Source organism: Palaemon carinicauda, unplaced genomic scaffold (genome assembly GCF_036898095.1).
Source record: "Palaemon carinicauda isolate YSFRI2023 unplaced genomic scaffold, ASM3689809v2 scaffold600, whole genome shotgun sequence".
NCBI classification, from domain to species: domain Eukaryota; kingdom Metazoa; phylum Arthropoda; class Malacostraca; order Decapoda; family Palaemonidae; genus Palaemon; species Palaemon carinicauda.
Window position 1 is genome coordinate 13,111 of NW_027171873.1, and position 14,512 is coordinate 27,622.

Consider the following 14,512-nt stretch of genomic DNA (forward strand, 5'->3'; position numbering starts at 1 on the left):
GGCGGTTCATCTGGCCTTGATAAACTTCAAGTCCCTCCAGCTTAACAAGGTGGTGGAGGTGGACTCTGACAACACCACAGCCTTGGCTTACATCTCCAAGCAGGGAGGGACTCATTCGTGGAAGTTGTTCTAGATCGCAAGGGACCTCCTCATCTGGTCAAAAGATCGAAAGCTCACGCTGGTAACGAGGTTCATTCAGGGCGATATGAATGTCATGGCAGATCGCCTCAGCCGGAAGGGTCAGGTCATCCCCACAGAGTGGACCCTTCACAAGAATGTTTGCAGCAGACTTTGGGCCCTGTGGGGTCAGCCAACCATAGATCTGTTCGCTACCTCGATAACCTAGAGGCTCCCGTTGTATTGTTCTCCGATTCCAGACCCAGCAGCAGTTCACGTGGATGCTTTTCTGCTGGATTGGTTCCATCTCGACCTGTATGCATTCCCGCCGTTCAAGATTGTCAACAGGGTACTTCAGAAGTTCGCCTCTCGCAAAGGGACACGGCTGACGTTGGTTGGCTCCGCTCTGGCCCGCGAGAGAATGGTTCATAGAGGTACTGCAATGGCTGGTCGACATTCCCAGGACTCTTCCTCTAGGAGTGGACCTTCTACGTCTACCTCACGTAAAGAAGGTACACCCAAACCTCCACGCTCTTCGTCTGACTGCCTTCAGACTTTCGAAAGACTCTCAAGAGCTAGGGGCTTTTCGAAGGAGGCAGCCAGAGCGATTGCCAGAGCAAGGAGGACATCCACTCTCAGAGTCTATCAGTCTAAAGGGGAAGTCTTCCGAAGCTGGTACAAGGCCAATGCAGTTTCCTCAACCAGTACCACTGTAACCCAGATTGCTGACTTCCTGTTACATCTAAGGAACGTAAGATCCCTTTCAGCTCCTACGATCAAGGGTTACAGAAGTATGTTGGCAGCGGTTTTCCGCCACAGAGGCTTGGATCTTTCCACCAACAAAGATCTACAGGACCTCCTTAGGTCTTTTGAGACCTCAAAGGAACGTCAGTTGTCCACTCCAGGCTGGAATCTAGACGTGGTCCTAAGGTTCCTTATGTCATCAAGATTTGAACCTCTTCAATCAGCCTCTTTTAAGGATCTCACATTAAAAACTTTTTTCCTCGTGTGCTTGACAACAGCTAAAAGAGTAAGTGAGATCCACGCCTTCAGCAGGAACATAGTTTTCACATCTGAAACGGCTACATGTTCCTCGCAGCTCGGTTTTTTGCTAAAACGAGCTTCCTTCACGTCCTTGGCCTAAGTCGTTCGAGATCCCAAGCCTGTCCAACTTGGTGGGGAACGAACTGGAGAGAGTACTTTGCCCAGTTAGAGCTCTTAGGTACTATCTAAAAAGGTCATAACCTTTACGAGGACAATCAGAAGCCTTATGGTGTGCTATCAAGAAGCCTTCTCTTCCAAGGTCTAAGAACTCAGTTTCTTACTAATTCAGGCTCCTGATTAGGGAAGCACATTCTCATCTGAAGGAAGAAGACCTTGCTTTGCTGAAGGTAAGGACACATGAAGTGAGAGCTGTGGCTACTTCAGTGGCCTTCAAACAGAACCGTTCTCTGCAGAGTGTTATGGATGCAACCTATTGGAGAAGCAAGTCAGTGTTCGCATCATTCTATCTCAAAGATGCCCAGTCTCTTTACGAGAACTGCTACACCCTGGGACCATTCGTAGCAACGAATGCAGTAGTAGGCGGGGGCTCAGCCACTACATTCCCATAATCCCATAACCTTTTTAACCTTTCTCTTGAATACTTTTTATGGGTTGTACGGTCGGCTAAGAAGCCTTCCACATCCTTGTTGATTTGGCGGGTGGTCAATTCTTTCTTGAGAAGCGCCGAGGTTAAAGGTTGTGATGAGGTCCTTTAGTATGGGTTGCAGCCCTTTATACTTCAGCACCTAAGAGTCGTTCAGCATCCTAAGAGGACCGCTACGCTCAGTAAGGAAGACGTACTTAATAAAGGCAGAGTTATGGTTCAAGTCGTCTTCCTTACCAGGTACTTATTTATTTTATGTTATTTTTGAATAACTAATAAAATAAAATACGGGATACTTAGCTTCTTTGTTAACATGTATGCTGGTCTCCACCCACCACCCTGGGTGTGAATCAGCTACATGATTATCGGGTAAGATTAATATTGAAAAATGTTATTTTCATTAGTAAAATAAATTTTTGAATATACTTACCCGATAATCATGATTTAATTGACCCACCCTTCCTCCCCATAGAGAACCAGTGGACCGAGGAAAAAATTGAGGTGGTATTGACAAGAAGTACTGGAGTACCTGACCACAGATGGCGCTGTTGTGTACACCCCCACCTGTATAGCGATCGCTGGCGTATCCCGACCGTAGATTTCTGTCGGCAACAGAGTTGACAGCTACATGATTATCGGGTAAGTATATTCAAAAATCTATTTTACTAATGAAAATAACATTTTACTACTCTATTGAGAAGTATTATTTTGATACAGTATTCCGTTATGAGAAGTCAAACAATTGAATTTTTCTCCTGATACTTTTGTTTCATTTCAGGCGGATCAACTTTGCACACAAATTGATCGAGATCGAGATGAAGCACATCATGTCGTCCATCGGCAATGACTTAAGTCAGTTCGTCATGCACTTGCAGCATGTAAAGGTAAGTCATTAGACTAACTAGAATTATTTTAATTTGATAAAAAGGTTTTAATCGATGATATATTGTACAATGTGATGCCATAAAACCTTTGTTTTATCGTACACTGATTATGCATGGTAAGGTGTGTGACACCGTAGCTTGATAGTTTCTTGTAGTGACTGCCACTTCACCATCCTTGTGAGCTAAGGAGTGGGGATTAGGTCTAATTACTGAGTCATCAGCAACCATTGCCTGGCCCCAGTTGTGTCCAATTGTTGGATTATATTATTTTCATATAAAAAAAAGACTTGCGACAACCCACGTGTTAAATTTAATCAGATATTTAAGTGATTTAAATAATACAGATGTTCTAGTCTCAAGTAAAACTTATTGAGTGTTGTCATCTTATGATTTATTTTGATATATTTTAATTTTAGAGAAAGGTGACTTTACCTACATTTATTGTGAAGTGTAGCATAGCAGATATTTTGTAGACCATTAAATAGAATAGTTAATAGATTTTGATTAATTAGTAAGACTATCGTATTAACCTTTGAGATAGCAAGAGATTGAAATACTCCTAATCTGATATTTCATTCCAGGCTGACCAGCTGAAATCGAAAGTGGGAAGAAAAGCATTCGTTCCGGCCCCAACTTGTGACCTGGATTTTGGTCCTCAGAGACCTGGGTTTGGGCTACCCCTTAACCCCTCCCTTGCACAGTGTTCCATAAGAAAAATTGACAAGATGCAAATTTTCTAAGGCCAGAGATACTTTGCAACGGTGACCATTTTAGTCTTAAACATGTAAGCCGTAGGGACTGTGACTTATAGTCTACGAGCCCCACCCAGAGACCAGCCCCGGGCAGTATGGAACGAACGAAATGAAGAATGAGGTGTAGGCGTACATCAGCGTGTATCCAAGTCTTTTCGTCATTTGGATTCTGAGCATGTGAAGGTAAGGCATTGATATAACTGGAATTATGGTATTGTTATCAATTTGTTCCTACACAAATACAAATCCTCGTCATTTGTATGAGCAAGCTCTTGACTCACTTATTACCTCCGCCAATGATGTAATGAAATTGAGTCGGTTTATTTATTTATTTATTTGTCTGTGGACAGGATTACGTCAAATCTACTTGATGAATTTTAACAAAATTTTCTCCCCAGGTAGAACTTAGGCCATTGATAACTTCATTAACTATTGGAGATGATCCGGTACCGGATCCAGATTTTAGATCCGGATTTGCATTTTTCAATATTAAACTTAGCCGGTGATCATATAGCTGTCAGCTCTGCTGCCCGACAGAAAAACCTAAGGACAAAATACGCCAGCGATCGCTATACAGGTGGGGGTGTACATCAACTGCGCCATCTGTCGAGCAGGTACTCAAGTACTCCATGTCAACACAGAACCAATTTTCTCTCTGTCGTGCCACTGGCAAGACCTACTAAATACGCTGTTACTAACTGGATTTGTTTTCACAACTATTTGGTGAAGTACACTATTCTAGTTTTGAGCTTTCGCTATGCAGGGGTTTTATCTTCATCTCAAAACTTGAACTCGTTTTGGATAGATTTAATTATGGTGACAAAGAGAGTATGGACTCTCTTTCACTTTTAAATGGCCGACCCTTCCCTTAGACGGAAGTGTGTTTAGGTTTTTAGTAATTTTGCTTAACACGTTATAGATCTATATATTTTATATCTCTCCGCCTTTATTAGGCCTCTTCGATTAACTTTCCATTTATTATAAACATATAAAATAAATTTTTTATGTTTTGTTTATTTGCGACCTTTCCTGATAGAGGCGGTCCTTACTTGGAACCGAAGTTAATGAACGTTGAGTCCGTTATATCGTATTTAGCCTTTAAAGAATTTAAAACTTTTTAAATTTAATGTTTTATGAAAGAATTTCTTTGATAGTCTCGTACTGTTTTCAAAGATGAACTAATGTCTAGTTAGACTACGCAGTTGTTGACGTTCAGAACGTTCAACATGCGCTCTATCGTTACGATAGAGAGAGAGTGTATCACGGTTTCACTTTGCAGTAAGAGTAAATCGATTCTGACGTTTTGTTCATTCTTTCTTAGCTTAAATGGTTTAAATTCTAAATTAAAGGAACTTTTTATTTGGAAAACCTTTCAGTTTTTTCCTTTAGCCAAATAACATGTTTTGACGATATATAATTGGGCTCTTCTCTCAGGTGCGAAATCAAGAGAGAAAGAGAGAGAGAGATAGAGACGGAGGGAGAGAGAGGAGAAAAAACGTTCCGTTCAAGTGGGTAACGTTGTTCTCGTGTTACTCTCCTCCCTAGTCGCTGTACGGGGAAGAAGGTAAAACGTTTCTAGGGTTTTATTCTTGTCCCCAGGCTATGTGCGGTGAGAGATTGTAAACGTAGTTTATTTGAACTAGTGTTTAGTCTCTTTCCCAGCCACTGAATTCTTTATCTTTATATATGTTTTCTGTTTTTGCCAGTATTAATGAGCATGCATTATACATCTGTTTTCGCAATTACTACCTTTTAATGAAGGGTAGGATTGCGTGTTTCAGGTAGAAATCAGTAAAAGTTTCGATTTCAGTGAAATAAGTGCAAAACAGAAAATCGAAGTGATAAAGTGATATGCGCAAAGTGTTACAGTGTTGCGTCCGAGGGTTCGTCTGTTCGTGCCTGTCGTTCACCTAGTCCGGGACCTCTTGCAAGCTCCCAAGCCCAGGGGAGAAGTAATGTCGAACGACTTATGGGTTCGTCAGGCCTCGGTCAACGAACAGACGTTTTCCCTCCGTGGTTTCGGGCGTATCTACCCAAGATCGCCCCACCCACACAAAGACGAGAGAGCCCATTTACTTCTCGTCTGCGGAAGAGGTTTCTCGTAAGAAACCTTGGACCAAGGTCTCGCAGCTTATTAAGCGCAAGTCGGTCCCTTCCGCGCAAGTCCAACGGCCCAGGTGTAGCCACTGGGTCAGTTCGGACTCGCTGCAGTCTTCCGATGACTGCACACCTCCTAAGAGAGGCAAAGTGGTACCGCAACAGGCAGTAACACCGTCTGTTGCCGCACCTGCTGCTGTAGACCCTAAGTGGTCTTTGCTACAGTCTATGCAGACACAGTTAGCATCTTTTATGCAGGAGTTTCGTGCGGAGAAGGTTGACGCTGCACCCGTTAGCCTACAACCAACCACGGTTGTGCGTTCAGTAGACACTGACGCTACCTGCTCCCGCACTCCGCCTGTGAGAGTTCCACCACCCATGCGCAGTGTACCCTGCCAGCCGCACGTTGACGTTCACAGACGCATGCTACCCTCCGTTGACGTTCGCGAGTTACCACAACAACAGGAGGGTGGAGTTAAGTTGCTTTGTTTTGACGCTGTAAGTCAACCTCCGCAACCCACTGTGGTTACCGCTACTCGCCCACAGCAGACTAGTCAGTCAGGAGTAGAGGCTTTGCTTCCCCACACAGCTATGGTGGTTGCCAGCTCACAGACTGTCAAGCAGTTACATGACTTTGCCTTCTGGTCTGCTACTAATGCACCAGTGCTGTATGTCCTCACGCACCTGTTGTGGTTGACAGTTCAGTTTTTGACAGTTCACAGACTGTCAAGCAGTTACATAACGTTGCCTTCTGGTCTGCTGCTAATGCACCAGTGAGACCCTCACTGAGATAACCTAGCTTTTCTCGGACAAGGTTCCTGTAGATGAGAAAGTGCTGTTCTCCCTCCTACTGATATTCCTTTGAGGACTCTGTCATTTGGAGAGGAGCCTTAAGCTGCTTAGCCTCCTATGGACTTTAATTAAATCATGATGATTTTTTAAGGATCTTCGTCCGGATCTTGTAACTGCTGCTCCTCGTTCGCCTAACGTCAGAACTTACACTAGGCCTAGCTACTTCGAAGCCGTTGTTGTTAAGCTAGTGCTCTCTCGCTCTCCTAGAGAGCGTTACGTTGGCTAGGCGACTGGTTTTTGCACCAGGAGGAGTTTTAGGGATACAGCCTTTGATTTCCCTTCTTTTAAACTGGCTTATAGAGCGAGAGTCTGATAGGACACGAGAGAAGTTCTCGGCTTGGGAGGTCATGCCTCTGCCCAGATAGACTTCTCAATTCTGGTAGACTCGCCCTGGCGCCTAGCCAGGAGACGCTCCAAGTTGTTTACAGGTCAACTTCTCAACTTTTGTCGAGCCTTTGAAGTTTTGCTGTACTATTATGTCACACATAACAAGGCTTCCAGGGATGGTAAATGGTTCCGCCTCAGTCGCTAACCCCGTCTGTTGCCACACCTGCTCCCGTAGACCCTAAATGGGCTTTGCTGCAAGACATGCAGTCCAAGCTTGTGTCCTTGATAGAGGACTTAAATATGGAGAAGATCCTTCTGGCCAACAACCTTCCAACCGGTTGGTTGTGCGCCCTGTTGACGCTGAGGTATCCTACTCGCGTCTGCCAGTTGAGGTGGTTCCTCCACCGATGCGACCCAGTGTGGGTTGCCAGTCGCACGTTGACGTTAAGCGACGCTCGGAGGTGGTTGTTGACGTTCAGTGTGTCACTAGGAAGACGTTCAACAACCAGCAGAGGTGACTTGTTGTGACGCAGTGCGTCAACCTCAGCAACCCGGTAGGGTGTTGACTGCACAACCCAGACAGTCTAGACAGTTTCGGGTTGACGCTGTACTTCCTCGCGCACCCATGGTTGTTGACAGTTCACAGACTGTGCAGCAGTGCCATGATATTGCGTCCGGCTCCGTCACGCATCCACCAGTGCGACCGGATTCAGCGAGTCAGACGTTGCCCACTCCGTTGCCGTTTCCTCATCAGTTTCGGATGAGGAACCCTCTGATGAGGACGTTGCTGAACAAGACGATCAACCCCCAGCCCTGCTATCCATCCAGAAGATGCTGAAGAAGGAACGCTGCCCAGTCAGGCTGTGGATGAGTCTGGTAGGGACACTGTCATCCGTGGATCAATTTGTGTCACTAGGAAGACTACACCTCCGTCCTCTTCTATACCATCTAGCTTTTCACTGGAAAAAGGACAAGACGCTAGAAGCGGTCTCGATCCCGGTTTCCGGAAAGATAAAGTCTGGTCTGACTTGGTGAAAGGACTATATCAACCTTAGAGAGGGTCTTCCCCTGACTGTTCAGACTCCCAACCACGTTCTCTTCTCGGAAGCATCGGACGTAGGCTGGGGTGCGACATTAGACGGTAGGGAATGCTCGGGATTATGGAACTCGAGTCAAAGGACAATGCATTTCAACTGCAAGAAGCTACTGGCAGTACGTCTGACCTGGAAAAGCTTCAGGTCTCTCCTTCAAGGCAAAGTGGTGGAGGTGAACTCGGACAACACCACGGCTTTGGCGTACATCTCCAAGCAAGGAGGGACCTACTCTCTGACATGGTACGAGATCGCAAGGGACCTCCTCACCTGGTCAAAAGGTCTAGACATTTCACTAGTAACGAGGTTCATCCAAGGCAACTTGAATGTCATGGCAGATTGTCTCAGTCGGAAGGGACAAATAATTCCAACAGAATGGACCCTCCACAAGGATGTATGCAAGAGACTTTGGGCCACCTGGGGCCAGCCAACCATAGATCTCTTCGCAACCTCGATGACCAAGAGGCTCCCAATATTTTGCTCACCAATCCCGGAACCAGCAGCAGTTCATATAGATGCCTTTCTACTAGATTGGTCACATCTAGATCTATATGCATTCCCTCCGTTCAAGATTGTCAACAAGGTACTGCAGAAGTTCGCCTCTCACGAAGGGACAAGGTTGACTCTAGTTGCTTCCCTCTGGCCCGCGAGAGAATGGCTCACCGAGGTACTTCGATGGCTAGTAGACGTTCCCAGAACACTTCCCCTAAGGGTGGACCTTCTACGTCAGCCACGCGTAAAGAAGGTACACCAAGGCCTCCACGCTCTTCGTCTGACTGCCTTCAGACTATCGAAAGACTCTCGAGAGCTAGAGGCTTTTCGAAGGAGGCAACCAGAGCGATTGCTAGAGCAAGGAGAACATCCACCCTTAGAGTCTACCAATCGAAGTGGGAAATCTTCCGAAACTGGTGCAAGTCAGTATCCGTATCCTCGACCAGTACCTCTGTAACTCAAATAGCTGACTTTCTCTTATATCTGAGGAAAGAACGATCTCTTTCAGCTCCCACTATCAAGGGTTACAGAAGCATGTTGGCATCAGTCTTCCGTCACAGAGGCTTAGATCTTTCCAACAATAAAGATCTACAGGACCTCCTTAAGTCTTTTGAGACCACGAAGGAGCGTCGTTTGGTTACACCTGGTTGGAATTTAGACGTGGTACTAAGATTCCTTATGTCAGACAGGTTCGAACCGCTACAATCAGCCTCCCTGAAAGATCTCACTTTAAAGACTCTTTTCCTGATATGCTTAGCCACAGCTAAAAGAGTCAGTGAGATTCATGCCTTCAGCAAGAACATCGGATTCTCATCCGAAACGGCTACATGTTCTACAACTTGGTTTTCTAGCCAAACACGAGCTGCCTTCTCGGCCTTGACCAATATCGTTCGATATTCCAAACTTATCGTATGGTTGGAAATGAACTAGAAAGAGTCTTATGTCCTGTAAGAGCTCTTAAGTTCTATTTAAAAACCTTTACGAGGCCCGTCTGAAGCTTTATGGTGTTCAGTTAAGAATCCATCTTTGCCTATGTCAAAGAATGCTTTATCCTATTTTATCAGACTGTTAATACGAGAAGCTCATTCCCATCTGAATGAGGAAGACCAAGCTTTGCTGAAGGTAAGGACACACGAAGTTAGAGCTGTCGCAACTTCCGTAGCCTTTAAACAAAATAGATCTCTGCAAAGTATATTCGACGCAACCTATTGGAAAAGCAAATCAGTGTTCGCATCTTTTTATCTTAAGAATGTCCAGTCTCTTTACGAGAACTGCTACACTCTGGGACCATTCGTAGCAACGAGTGCAGTAGTGTGTGAGGGCTCAACCACTACAATTCCCTAATTCCATAACCTTTTTTAATCTTTCTCTTGAAATGTTTTATTATTGTTTTTGGGTTGTCCGGAAGGCTAAGAAGCCTTTCGCATCCTACTTGATTTGGCGGGTGGTCAAAGTCATTTCTTGAGAAGCGCCTAGATTAGAGGTTTTGATGAGGTCCTTTAGTATGGGTTGCAACCCTTCATACTTCAGCTCCTAGGAGTCGCTCAGCATCCTATGAGGATCGCGAGGCTCAGTAAGGAAGACGTACTTAAAAAGGCAGAGTAATTGTTCAAGTCGACTTCCTTACCAGGTACTTATTTATTTTATGTTTGTTATTTTGAATAACTGCTAAAATGAAATACAAAATACTTAGCTCATAATAATGTCAACATGTAATGCTGGTCTCTACCCACCCCCCTGGGTGTGAATCAGCTATATGATCACCGGCTAAGTTTAATATTGAAAAATGTTATTTTCATTAGTAAAATAAATTTTTGAATATACTTACCCGGTGATCATATATTAAAGGACCCTCCCTTCCTCCCCAGTAGAGACCCAGTGGGCCGAGGAGAAAATTGGTTCTGTGTTGACATGGAGTACTTGAGTACCTGCTCGACAGATGGCGCAGTTGATGTACACCCCCACCTGTATAGCGATCGCTGGCGTATTTTGTCCTTAGGTTTTTCTGTCGGGCAGCAGAGCTGACAGCTATATGATCACCGGGTAAGTATATTCAAAAATTTATTTTACTAATGAAAATAAAATTTTTCACAATTTTAAAGATTATGTCTAAAGAAATTGACACATTGAATTTTCTCCAAATTCTAACAATGGACAGCTTTTATGCATCGTACGAAACCATGAAAATTTGGAGGTGATCCGTTCCGTTGCTGGGCGGAGGGATTTGCCTTTTCTTCGGCACCTCCTTAGTTGTCTTCTCTATTCTAATTCTTTTATTTTCATCTCTCTTTTTTCCACATCTGATACATATATTCTTCTTTGGGCTCAGGCCATGTCGTCCTGATGGAAGTTCTTTTAAGTGTAGCTTCCTAGGGTATATTTGACTAAAGTGATATTGCCAGAGAATTTTACCTTAAGGTCTCCAGAATTCTAACTCCTGGCACGAATATCCCTAACTTTTCCTTTTAGGGATATCGCCTAATATCAGAGGACTTATTCTTGACACGCCACATAGCTATCTTCACCCCGAATAGCGTTTACGCTTTGAGGGGGAAAAGTAGCAAGAAAACGAAAGGGGAGCCGTTTATAAGGTACCTCTCCTCCATTACTGTTTGAGTCTCTAGATGACATCATATCCGTCCGCCATCTTCATTCCTTTCATAGTAGCGCCATTGCTCGGTGATTTTCCTGTGTTCTCTCGTTATTTTGGAAGTTTTTGGATTAATCATGCTTTCTCCAGCCTCATCTGCCTCTGGAAAGTTGAGTATTGATCTTTACATTGTATAAATGTAAGCTCTTGCCTTATTTTAATATGAATTAAAGTTAAATTAAGGTTGCAAGAGCTGTTGCCTAACCGGAGGCGTCATGGGCGCTGTCGTTCGTAACGCATGAGTTATTTAGTTAGCCAGAACGACTTTCCCGGTGTTAATAGCTTAAATATCTTTAGCTATTTAGCCTTCATTGCTAGGAATTCTTTATATTATGCCGATAGTATTGATATCAGCTTCGGCAATTTAGGTAACCGAACCATGTTTACGCTAGGCTTCCTAGCCTAGGCGTTCAGTTTTAGTACTTTCATGCATGATATAATAGATTTTCCTAGTGTTATAATTTTAATGAAGCCTTAGGTGTATTTTATCGTCGTCGGCGCCCACTCGTGTCCGAGTATTGGGTTCTGTCGTTAGCCATCAGCCTCCTATCTATGGGGTGGGTGCTTATGCCTGATGTGGCTGTTAAGTCCTAGTCTGTGGTGGAAGAGTCGCGGACAGTGTTCACAAGGGAGGGTAGGTGGTGGGCGGGGCTGTTCTAATCGCTCTCTCCTTCTTCTCCTCCTAGCCTCCTCATTTTGTCTCCTCCTCTCCTCGAAGTCCACGGTGCCATGGTGTACTGTACTCCTCCAGGTTTTCCTGTCCCTGGCTGTTTCTTCCCATGAGGAAGGATCGATGTCAGTTAGAGCCAGGGTGCGCTTTAGTTGATCTTTATAGCGCATTTTCGGGGCTCCTCGTGGTCTGGTGCCCTGGGTCAGTTCTCCGTAGAATATTTTCTTTGGGAGCCTAGATGGCTCCATCCTATGCACGTGTCCTATCCAGCGGAGGCGGTGGTGGATGATGGTGGCCTCCACGCTGGACAGCGAGGCACGTTCTAAGACTTCAATGTTGGTGGTGTGGCTCTCCCAGGGGATTTTCAAGATCTGCCTCAGTTTCATTTGTTGGAAGCCTTCTAGGTTTTTAAGATCGTTACTATATAGCGTCCATGTTTCACATGCATACAGGAGCGTGGAGAGGACTACTGCCCTGAACACCATTATTTTGGTGGTCATTGTCAGTGCGTGGTTGTTAAATACGCGGCGGTTGAGTCGGCCAAAGGCGGAGTGGGCTGCCTTGATCCTGTTCTCCACGTCCTTTTTGCTTGTGGGAGCTGATGTTAGGATGCTCCCTAGGTAGGAGAACTGGTCCACCTGTTCTAACGGTTGGTCATTCACTGTGGTATTGAAGTTGGGGAGCATCAGTCCTGGTGGATGTTGGACGAGGGTCTTGGTTTTGTCTGAGTTGACTTGCATCCCAAAGCGTTCGTAGGCAGAGTTGTATGCATCAGCTAACGACTGCAGGTCCTCTGCCGTCTGACCTGGGGTGGCATTGTCGTCAGCATACTGCAGTTCTCGCACTGCACACAAGGTGGTCTTGGTTCTGGCGCGGAGTCTAGCGAGGTTGAAAGCGCCTCCATCCATGCGGAAACGTAGGTCGACTGAGGGTGTGTCTGGGGGAATCTCGTTGAGCATTGCTGCGGTGTATAGCGAGAAACACGTCGGGGCCAGAACACAGCCCTGCTTCAGGCCGCCGTTGATGGGGAATGGGTCTGAAAGAGAGTTCTGGTGGCAGACTCTCCCAACCATTCCGTCATGGAGGGCACGCACCAGCTTGACAAAATCGGGTGGGCAGCCATATCTTTTGAGGACAGCCCACATGGCAGGTCGAGGTACTTTGTCGAAGGCCTTTTTCAAATCCCAGAAGATGAACATTATGGGCTGTTGTTGTTCGAGGCTCTTCTCTTGTAGTTGTCGCGCACAGAAGATCATGTCTATGGTCCTGCGGGAAGGTCGAAAGCCGCACTGGGACTCTGGCAAGACGTCTTCTGAGAGAATAAGGAGGCGGTCAAGGAGAATCCGAGCGAAAATCTTACTCGCGATGCTTAGTAGTGATATTCCCCGGTAGTTGTTACAGTTCTCCCTGTCTCCCTTCTTGAAGATGGTAGTGATGTTTGCATCGCGGAAGTCACTGGGGGGGGTCTTGGTCTCCCATATTTTCAGTATAAGGAGCATCAAACGGTTCCTCAAGCCGGGGCCACCGTGAGTGAGGAGCTCCAACGGGATGTTGTCTGGCCCTGGGGCTTTGCCGGGCTTCATGCGCTGCAGGGCCTTGTTGAAGTCATGGATGGAGGGTGGTAGTGCCATCCAGTGACGGACGGGATGCTGCGGGGTCATTCGCAGGAGATCGTCTGGGGTGTCTGCTTGGTCATTGAGGAGGTTCTCAAAGTGAGACCTCCACCTGGCCAGGATGCCCTCGCTGTCGGTGATGGTCGTGGCCCCATCCGCGTCCTTCAGGCTGCCCACTGATGACCGTGTGGGACCGAATATTTCTTTTGTTGCTGCATAGAAGCTGCGCAGGTCACGTTGGTCAGCGAAACTCTGTATTTCTGCAGCTTTTCTTTGCCACCAGGTGTTCTGGGCTTCACGGATACCTCTTTGGCAACCAGCTTCAGCCACCTTGTGAGCACATTTGTTAGCTGCTGTTGGTTGGTTTTCCAAAGTCAGGCGTGCTTGTCGTTTGGTTTCAATGAGAAGAGAGATGGTAGCATCATTCTCATCAAACCAATCCTGCCGTTTCTTGGTGGTGAAGCCTAGTGTTTCCTCTGCGGCACGGGCCATGGCGTTTCTGAGGGTGGTCCAGTGGTGCTCGACAGTGGCCTGACCCACAGGGTCTGCGAGGTATTGTTCGCAGGCCTCCTTGTAGTTCTGTGCCACCTGTGGGTTGCGGAGCTTACTACAATCAAAGCATTGGTGTGGTACGCTGTCAGGTGCCCTTCTGGGTGGTCGTAGGGTCGTCACGGAGAGTCGGGAGATGAGGAGTCTGTGGTCCGTCCAGCAGTCGTCCGCTCCGGGCATGGATCGGGTGATGCGGACGTCTCCTCGGTCTCTGGCTCTGGTCAGGACGTAGTCCAGGGTGTGCCAGTGTTTAGACCGTGGGTGTCTCCATGTGGTCTTTTGTCGCTTTGGTAACTGGAAATAAATGGCAACAGCAATGGGATAGTCAAGATGGCAATAAAATGAGGGAAGTAACAAATGACATATCTCCTTGGAGGTATAATATGATGCCCCGAAAATGGGAGACTTCTCTTTGTCGTCTCCGTATTGGTCACACTCGGTTGACACATGAGTTTCTGCTGAAGGGCCAACACCAACCGTATTGTGACAACTGTTTGGTACCTCTAACAGTAAGGCATTTGTTGACCGAATGCCCCAATTATAACAACTTAAGGAATAGATATTTGTTTGAGGCTCGAGGTGAGGGTGGCAGGTTCATCCTTGCCAAGATTATTGGAAATGATGTGTCCTACCATGCAAGTGGCATTTTTAGATTTATTTCAGAAGCAGGTCTTCTGAAAAATATTTAACTTTTATGACATTCAATTTTTTATGATTTTAATTGAATACTCTTTAATTTTTTATTTTGTTTCATTTTTTATTTTTGTATA

The 14,512-nt window shown here is 45.8% G+C and overlaps 1 long non-coding RNA gene across 1 annotated transcript in view; it reads left to right on the top strand.

Annotated features, from left to right (window-relative positions):
- The first annotated feature begins 2,540 nt into the window (after nucleotides 1-2,540).
- Nucleotides 2,541-14,512, top strand: part of LOC137637250 (uncharacterized) — a 32,654-nt gene continuing 20,682 nt past the window's right edge. The window contains exons 1-2 of the long non-coding RNA XR_011043496.1: nucleotides 2,541-2,649; nucleotides 3,231-3,584. This is a non-coding gene — a long non-coding RNA (uncharacterized lncRNA). The remainder of the gene's footprint in view (nucleotides 2,650-3,230; nucleotides 3,585-14,512) is intronic.